At 37.8% G+C, this 10,061-nt stretch overlaps 1 pseudogene; it reads right to left on the bottom strand.

Moving 5' to 3' along the window:
- Nucleotides 1-3,148: 3,148 nt before the first annotated feature.
- LOC105532464 lies at nt 3,149-9,829 on the bottom strand (annotated as a pseudogene).
- Nucleotides 9,830-10,061: the final 232 nt, after the last annotated feature.

Here is a 10,061-nt window from a genome sequence, read left to right as displayed (position 1 = left end):
GCTTCAAACGGAGGCTGCCCTCTCAGTAAAATATAGAAATGTTTGTCCTCATGAAGAAATTGAGGGTAGCTGAGTTACTTTCCAAAATCTATCTTTTTCTCTTTCAACCAGTCAATTGCTGACTTTCAACTGGTTTAGTAAATACATTCATTGAAAGGGCCCTTCAGTCCAGGCACAGTGGCTCACACTTGTAATCCCAGAACTTTCGGAGGCTGAGGCAGAAGGACTGCTTGAGTCCAGGAGTATGAGGCCAGCCTGGGCAGCATAGAGGGACCCCATCTCTACAAAAAATTAAAAAATATATATGGGCTTGGTGTCACATGCCTGTAGTCCCAGCTACTCAGGAGGGTGAGGCGGGAGGATTGCTTGAGCCCAGGAGGTCAAGGCTGCAGTGTGCTATGATTGTGCCACACTCCAGCCTGGGCAACAGAACAGGACGCTATCTCAAAAACATTTTAAAAATAAAAGAAAAGGGTCTTTCTATGTGCCACCATTGGAAACCAGAAGATGAATAGAAGTCTCTGCTCTCATTGAGTGAGGTCAGTAATCACTAAGGCTATCAAGTTGAACAAGGTTCATTTTATTATAAGGAAATGAGCCCCTTTACCCACATCTCCTTGCTCCATCACTATATTTGGGTATCTCTGGTATGAAAATTGTGGGTTTTGTATCGTGCAATGCTGTGTTTAGTCAAGAGAGACCTGAAAGTGTAAGGCCACGACTGATTGTAAGGGAAGCATTTCTTATGGAAGGAGTGGGTCCACAGACCGAATATCAAAAACTCTGAGAGTGGTAAAGAGGATTTAACCTCTCTCTAGGTTAGACAAGTGCTGGCCAATAGAAACACAATGTAAGACACAAATGTGAGCCACATATTAATCTTAAATATTCTAGGAACTTATTCAAAAACTAAGAAATAGATGAAATTAATTTTAATGATATATTTCATTCAATCTAATATATCACAAATATTGTTTCAACATGTAATCAATATAGTTATCATTAATGAAATACTTTGCTTTTTTTTCATACTGTGGTAGAAAGAATGACTTCCCAAAGATATTTGCACCCTAGTCTCTGGAACCTGTACATGTGTTACATTACTTGGCAAAAGGGATTTTGCAGATGTAATTAAGGTTAAAGACCTTAAAATAGGGGGATTATCCTGGATTATCTGCATGGGCTCAATCTAATCACATGAGTTCTTTTTTTAAATAGTCAAATAATATTTTTATATTATTTATTTTAACTATTTAAAATGAAAATTTACATGTTTTAATTAGTGAAAAGCCATTTCTTTAACCTAGGGAGGAAAAGCCTATAGTGACAAATGCTGAAAATGCTTTGTAATCAGTATACTAAGGAGACATTCATGTATTTCAAAAATTGCTTAAATTCTGATATTTAAATTTAAGCATGTGACCATATGCTGGCTTTAAAATATATACTTAAAGGCATTTATCACAATTTGCTATACTCCCAACATTAATTACAGATACTTTGGATCATAAATCAAATGGTTTAAAATGAGCCTGTAACATACCTAAGGAATACCTTCCCATATTGTACATGAAAATTACTTCTCCTCCATGTAAAGGTCTCATCACTTTAAGTTCTAAGTTAAGTTTAACCCAGCTCTGTAAGTCAGTACTTAGGGGCTCATGATGGCCTAAAAAGAAGGAAAAAAGAATGTAACGAGGACTGATCAACAAAGTTTTCTATATCTATGTAACTATATAGGATCTATATATGTTATGTATGTTCTACATCATATGACATTAGTTATATTATATATAAACTATAAATATGATCATTTCTATTACTGATGCCATACCTAAATTATGTATTATGCATCTTCAAATAAAAGCCAAAGCAATAGGGTAAATGCAGAAGCATCACAATGAGTTCCACTTAATACACATTAACTGTACAGACCAACATTTCTGTTGGTACTTGAAATGGATCAAGTACATCTGGTGGACATTGACTGGTATCAGCAAAGATGGGCCATTACAGTGGAGAAGCTTATGAGGATGATGAACATCATGCCAGAGGTGGTGTTCAGTGTCCAACCTCTTAATGGTGCCAGTGAATAACACTCACTGCTGGTATTACATATGCAGTAGTGAATAAGCGAAGGACTATAACCATAATATGCTCACTTCTTGTTATTTCATTTTATCTTCTGATTACCAGTTAAATATAGTGGTCCCTTAGTATCCATGGGGGATTGGTTCCATGACCCCCCTGGGTACCAAAATCCAGATGTTCAAGACCCTTATATAAAATAGTGTGCTATTTGCCTATAACACATGCACAACCTGCTATATACTTTGTGGGTTTTTTGTTTGTTTGTTTGTTTGTTTTTTGAGATGGAGTTTTGCTCTTGTTGCCCTGGCTGGAGTGCAATGGCGTGTTCTCAGCTCACCGAAACCTCCACCTCCTGGGTTCAAGCGATTCTCCTGCCTCAGCCTCCCGAGTAGCTGGGATTATGGGCATGTACCACCACGCCTGGCTAATTTTGTAATTTTTAGTAGAGACGGGGTTTCTCCATATTGGTCAGACTGGTCTCGAACTCACAACCTCAGATGATCCGCCCTCCTCGGCTTCCCAAAGTGCTATACAGGCATGAGCCACCGTGCCTGGCCAACCTGCTATATACTTTAAATCATCTTTAGATTACTTATAATACCTAACATAATGTAAATGCTATATAGTTATACTGTACTTTAAAAAATTTTATCATTTTTTGTTTTGTATTTTTTTCTGAATATTTTAAATCTAGGGTTGGTTGAATTTGCTGATATGGAGGGCCAACCGTACAGAGTATTAATTTCATAGTTTAACAATGAATGGCCATAAGCGGAGGTCGATACATATACTTAGCATTTCAAGCTAAGCTTGTTCATATACACATCTGAAATTAATTACAAGACATGACCTAACAAATGCTAGCGGAACTTTTCTTGAAAGTAATTTTTACAGATACTAAACTTCATCTTGCACCCTGATGTCAACATATATTTAGAGCAAAGTCAGAGCTTTTATATTTTCACTTATTATTCATTTAACTTTTAAAACACTACTACAATTGAGTATTAAAACAAAAACAATACCAAGAAGTGAGCATTTGGTTATAGTCCTTCACTTATTCACTGCTGCATATGTAATACCAGCAGTGAGTGTTATTCACTGGCACCATTAAGAGGTTGGACACTGAACACCACTTCTGGCACGATGTTCATCATCCTCATAAGCTTCTCCACTGTAATGGCCCATCCTTGCTGATACCAGTCAACATCCACCAGATGTACTTGATCCATTTCATCAGCCTCTTTTACTTCTTATCTCTCAGGCAGGAGTTATTACAGCAAAAAAAGTTTATCAGGAGACAGAAAGGCATTCTCAGGAAAGTAGACCTTAAATTTGATGCTTAGGTGATCCTTTTCATAGGATCTACAATAAACTGTCATGCCTTCATTTAGCACACACTTAGTATCTCTATGCTTGACAATCTGAGTTGGGGGATGAGAGGTGTTGACTGGGGTTTGGTTGTCAAGGGTGGGTATTGGCTTTTGGAAGCCATGCAGCGCTTCAACCAGTTTTATGTCCATACACATGAAAAGGTCTTCTGGTCGAATAAGGAAGCATGGTCCTTCTGATCTAAAACAATGATAATATCTCCTGGCTCCTGATCTCCTTCACCATGAAAGATATCTACTGGTCGTCTTTCATGCCTTTGTCGTGAACTTGTAGGCTCTTCTTCTCTCAAACTATCTTCCTTCCATTGCAGCTTTTACAGCTGTCATTAGGACTGTTCTGCTCCCCATGGCTCTGGCACTCCATGCACACAGACTGAGATTCTTGAGCCATTCTAGGTCCTATCTGATGATTCTTATTTGCATTCTAGTACTTCAGTGATTGGGACAGCACTCTACTGCTCCTTTCTTACCACCTTGGCCTACACGCTTGTCACAAATCACATTATTTTATGGAGCTAGTTTTCTTGTTGCACCATTAAATACATCTTCTGTGGTTACTGAGAGCTGATGCACAATATTTTTACCTCTTTTTCTCTCTGCATCCTTCCTCTTCCTTCAAATAACATATCAACTATGTCCGTGAGGGAGCCAATACTGCCACTCACCCTTTTTAATTGCCCATTCTCCTCTTTTCTCAAATAATTCAATTTTCCTTGCTTCAGAGAGTACTTCATAAGCTTAAGAAATCTGTTTACACTTCTGTTCGTTATTTGGATTCTCACCAGTGTAGTAATTCAAGATCAGTTTCCTGTAAGACTCTCTTAACTCTTCCTGGATGGCATTGAGCCTCACCCCCAAACCATTACAGTAAGTGGTTTCTTTCACCACTTTCTAAAGCTGGCAAGTGGGCTAAGGCTGGTGTGTGGGAGCAAGAAGGAGTTTGGGCAGCTACCACTCCTCCATCTCTCACCAAGTGTTTTGGAAAGCTCCCTCACATGAGTTCTTAAAAGCAGAGAATTTATTCCGGCTGGAAGAAGAAGAGATATGACAGGATAATTCAGAGAGATTCAAAGCATGAGAAGGATTCAACATGTCCTTGTTGGTTTGAAGATTGAGGGGACAATGTGACAAGGAATGCAGGTGGCCTTAAGGCGCTGAGAGGCTTCTGGCTAATAACCATGAAGGGAACAAGACTCCTGCCCTACAACCACAGGAATAGAATTCAGCCAACAATCCAAATTAGTTTGGAACAGATTTACCTCTAGAGCTTCCAGAAAAGAAGGAAACCCCATGTACACATTGATTTTGGCCTTATGAGTCTCTACTAAGCAGAGGGTTCAGCTGAGCCACTTGATATGGGACTTCTGGTCTACAGAACTGTGAGATAGCAAATGTGATAAAGGGGGTGTTTCAAGCCACTAAATTTAAGGTAATTTTTTATGGCAGCAATGGAAAATTCATGTATGTAACAAATCTTGATATCTAGTATTTATTTTACATGTATGGCACATCTCCATTTGTACTAGCCACATTTCAAGTATTTGACAGCCACGCATGTGACTTGTGGCTATGGTATTGGACAGTGCAAATCTAGACCAACTGGAGTCAAGATGTCTAGGAAGAGCTAGGTTTGTAGCCTAAACATAGCGTCACTATGTGGAAAGAGAAGAAGATCAAGGAACGGGGGGACTTGGCAAGTTCTTTCTTGATTCCCCATCCTGCAGTCTGTGAATTGGGTAATCTTGCTCATACACAAAACAGGCTAAATTTTACAAACTATTATACATTGTCTAAGTTCATTGGACTCCGAAATTTTTGTTTTAATTGCCTTCTGGCTACTGAAAAGGTATTTTTTGAATATTTCATTTTTATCTCGGTTAAATTTTAGAGCAATCAAGAGAGGAGTTGTTGCTAACACCTGAATTTATGCTTGAGATGGAGCATTAGTTATTCTAGCATTATGGGGTCAGGGCAAGGTAGGCAAGGGTAACCATGGAAGATCTCCAGGAGTAGAATTGTGCAGTTTGATTTAGCCTTCCTAGGAAGGCTGTTACTCCTCACCACAGAGTTGACCTTTCAATATCGGCCTTCTGAGGTCTGGGTTTCATTTTTATTAAGAAGGGCAGCATGTCTTATCATTCTAATTACATTCCATGTTTAGCCTTCTAAAACCATCTTTTACTCTCTCCCCTAATAGATGAAAATACATGTTTACCCTGCAAACTTTAGAGTAGCAACTAATCATTGTAATCTAGAACCATATTAGGAAGGTTTCACCATGTGTTTAAAGGAAAAAAAATGGAACCTAGACCAGGAGGGAGCAGATGGAGGTCTTTCCAACCTTCGAAGAGCAGTGGAGGTAACAGTGGAAGAGAGGAAAGTGAATGGTGGGCCGATTGTTTGATGAAAATTTTCTTTTGACTAAAGCAAAAAGCTTTTGTAAGGAAAGCTATAGTTGGTGCTGGGGAAGGAAAGGTCAGAACACTGCAGATATGCACTATCCAGTACAGTGACCCCTAACCCCATGTAGCTATGAAACACTAGAAATGTGGTTAGTCTGATTGGAGATATGCTGTAAGTATAAAATACAAACTGGATTTCAAAGACTCGGTGCAAAAAAATGTTGTAAAATATTTCACTAATAGTTTTATATTGTTAAAATGATAATATTTTGCATACATTGGGTTAAATAAAATATGTTATTAGAAGTATTTTTACCTTTTAAAAATCTTTTTTAATATGGCTCCTAGAAGATTTTAAATTACATATGTGGTTCATATTATATTTCTGTTGAACATCCTTGCTCTAAACCAAGTGCTTCTCATACTTTAAAGTATATAGGAATCATCTAGGAATCTTGTTGAAATGCACGTTCAGAAACTCCCAGGTAAACTGCTCCTGCAGTTCAGTCTTTGGACTACACACCACCTAGCCTACAATATGGAACTATTCAGGAACTTTTAAAACCACAGTGACCAGATTGCTGCACCCCAAATCCATTACTTAAGAATCTATAGAGCTCTGACGTGAGTATCAATATTTGTTATAACTCTCTAGGTTAATTAAACATCTAGCAAATTTGAGGATCCCTACTTTAGAAGCTCTTGAATAGAAGTGAACTAATTTAAAGTTTATTTTATAGAAAATGGGGAAGTTCATATATCAGGAGCAATTAATTTGTCACTAGTGAATATTCATTGATTCATTAAGTGAGTTATTACTCTATGTCAGTCATGGTGATTTATATCACCCTGCCTCCTAGAAGCTAAGAAGCTAGTCAAGAGATAAGATAAATAACTGCAAAGCAATATGGGATAGGTTCAGCATGAGTGGTATAGATATTAAGGGTTATAGGACTTAAATGGAAGAGTCAATTTGGGGTGAAATAATTATTCTTGGAAAAGCTGATGTATAAGCCCTAATACTGTGGTTCTCAAACTTTAGGTTGCATCATAATCATCTAAAGTAACCAAGTTGAGGACACTGTTGTCACAGAACACTGCTAATGTCACCCCACCATGCTGTGAATGCATTTAGACCATTCTTACATCTCTCTTCTAATATTAATAACTCAAAATTCAAAGTGCCCAGTGGGAGGCTGATTGGCTGAGCCCAGACCACATGCTCAAGCCTGGTCTGGCCAGGAGCCATTGGTAATGCACTTCTCACTAAAACAAAAATAGGAATGAAGTGCAATACTGCTAAACTTGCTCCCTAAACCCTCCCTTCACCCTCAACAACAAAAAATCCCCAGACTAAAACAAAACCAAAAACAGATAAACAAAATGTCTACTGCAGGTAGTACTATTCCAAAAACAGGCATGCATCAGGGGAGAGTTGATTATGGACAAAAAGTCAAATTAAATTTGAGGTTGTTAAGTTTGAGATTACAACTTTAACTTAAGCAGAGATGTCCAGTTAGTTAGTTCTGAGAATGAGGTAAAGGCTAGAGAAGGTAGCTTAGGCATTACTTCTTTAGAAGTAAAAATAGAGAACAAATGTGAGCATGAGGCAGCAGAGTGTAGAGGGAGGAACCGAGGACCAAGAGTTTGATAATATCTTCATACTTCTGGGACTCTAGGAGTAGTACAAAGTGATGCTGCATTAGATGTTAGCAGGTATTAAATCCCAAACCTATTCAGTTGAGAAAAGTTAAATGGGAATTCTATTAATGTACTAACTTGCATTATAATGCTTTAATAATGCTGCATTTCCAAATATTATTTGGCTAGGAACTCTCTTAAAGAATTAGCAATATATTTGAAGACTTTTGGAAAACAATAGGCTAGAATTTTCTGGAACCAGAAAAAGACAGAAAGAGACTTACAAAAGTATTCAGGGGGAGAAATAGCAGTCCCAGGATTGAGATTATTCAGATAATTCAAACTCCTATTACTCCATTATAATAGAAAATGGGTTTAATAGTATGGGATTAATAGTATTAAATTCTGTTTTACCTCTATGTCTCCCAAATCCACAGCACTTGGCAAGTGGAGTTGCACCATATATATTTAAGCGAATAAATAATAATAATAAAAGGTAAGAAAAGTCCTTTAATTTGTCTGTATGGAGATCACAAGAAGTCCTTAGCAAATACGTATCTCCTTCAACCCACCTCCAACCAGCTTCAGAATACTGGTGGGGTGGGTTGGATGACACATTTATTTGCTAAGGATTTCTTAAGTGATTTCTCAAGAACCCCTGGCAGAGAGAATTGCCACCCTATCATCTGTTTCTCTCTTTCTTCTTGGAAACATAACAAGGGTGACCATATAATTTATCATCCAAACTGGGACACTTGAGAGAGAGAAAGGGGGAGCTATTAATAATTGTGCCAGGACGACACATACAAAACAGACTCTCAGGCAAACTGGGACAAATGGTCATCCTAAATATAATTCCTGATGTTTAGCTGTGCACTTGACTGTTAGGAATAAAGTCTGCACTGTTCGATACAGGGGACCAAGTAATGGAAATGGTACCAGATCACAGTAGTTAGTTCCCCTCTTCCCCAAAGTTTACAGAGATGACTCATATCTTGACCAAAGCTGGTTCTTACCAATCAGGGAAGATTGTACAAGATGGCTATAGAAGGCCTCACAGAGATATATTCTTAATGGGTTCCTTTCTTCTTCCTACTGGCTGGAGTGTGGTTTTTCTGGTTAGAGATTTAGCAGCAGTCTTGGATCACAAGGCAGTGTGCTTAAGATGGTGGAACAGAAAGATTAAAGAAGCCTGAGTCTCTGATGATCATAAGCCATTTTAGTCCAGTCTACCTTTGGCCTATCATGTGAGGAATCAATAAACATTTCTATTTTGCAATCACTGTGGGTAATTTTAATGTTTTCTGTTACTCCTCATCGAACCTAGTCTGGGTAGATAAGACCTTATAACAGTACTGCCAAAAAAAACATAATGTGAGTCGCAAATGTGAACCATATGTGTAATTTAAAATTTTCTAGTCATTTTAAAAAATGAAAATAGATGGTGAAATTAATTTTATCAATGTATTTTATTTAAACAATTGTAGCCAAAGTATTATCTTTTCAACCTGTAATCAATATGAAAAATATTAATGTGATAGTTACATGCTTTTGTTTCATGCTAAGTCTTCACAATTCTATGTGTGTTTTGTGCTCACAGCACATCTCAGTTTAGACTAACCACATTTCAAGTGCTCAATAGCCACATGTGGTTACTGGCTATCATATTGAACAGCACAATTTTATACCACAAATACCTCCTTTCACCCACCCACTCAGTATTTTCTCTCTATCTCTTCTTGTTTCTCCTCAACAGATAAACATAGATAAAACTCTGTATCTTACACAACAACAACAAAATAACAACAATAAACCCTTCCTCATTCTTCCTCAAAGATAATTTTCTAGTGTTTTTCTTTCTTGCACAACTCTATTTAATTGAGTTTGCAGTAGCAGGTAACTCTGGTCTTAGGCTAATGGCAGAACAGGGTCCTTTAGGATGCCACTTGATAAACTGGTACCTGGGTGATGTGAAACCATCAGGAACCATATTTTAAAGATGATCTTCTAGCAAATTAAAGCCCATGTATTAGGAGTTTTTAATATCAGGACTAAAACTCACTATGTTTTGCTATGAGTTGCTACAAACAATTGGTCTATTTATCGACCTACCTAATCTATCTATAATGATTTAAGAAAATCAGGTTACCTCTCTGGTTACCCATCTGGTGATGCCAGTTTCCTTTACTTTGAGATACATGGTGAAGCGTGAAAGAAAGGGAATTGTTGGAGCTGGCACTTGGAAGTTGAGCCTAACCTGGATACCTCCTGGGAGGGGTCGTGAATGTACACATCAACTACCATGTGTGCGACAATGGAGAAGTGGCTTCTGGCAGCTAGGCTTTATGGAATACAGCATAACTTCAGTTATCTGGAGTCTAGTGTTCAAGCACCAGGAATGGTGTCAGTTACAGAAGGAAGAATAATGTGCATCTTGTAAAAAAGGAAACAAACCAAGAGCTTTGAGTATTTTGTACATGATTAAGAGGAGCCAGAGATATGAAAGTTATGGTGGATAAGCCAGGATTGATTAATT

The sequence above is a fragment of the Mandrillus leucophaeus genome, unplaced genomic scaffold (assembly GCF_000951045.1).
Source record: "Mandrillus leucophaeus isolate KB7577 unplaced genomic scaffold, Mleu.le_1.0 Scaffold96, whole genome shotgun sequence".
NCBI lineage: Eukaryota > Metazoa > Chordata > Mammalia > Primates > Cercopithecidae > Mandrillus > Mandrillus leucophaeus.
This window is presented reverse-complemented; position numbering and strand designations above follow the sequence as displayed.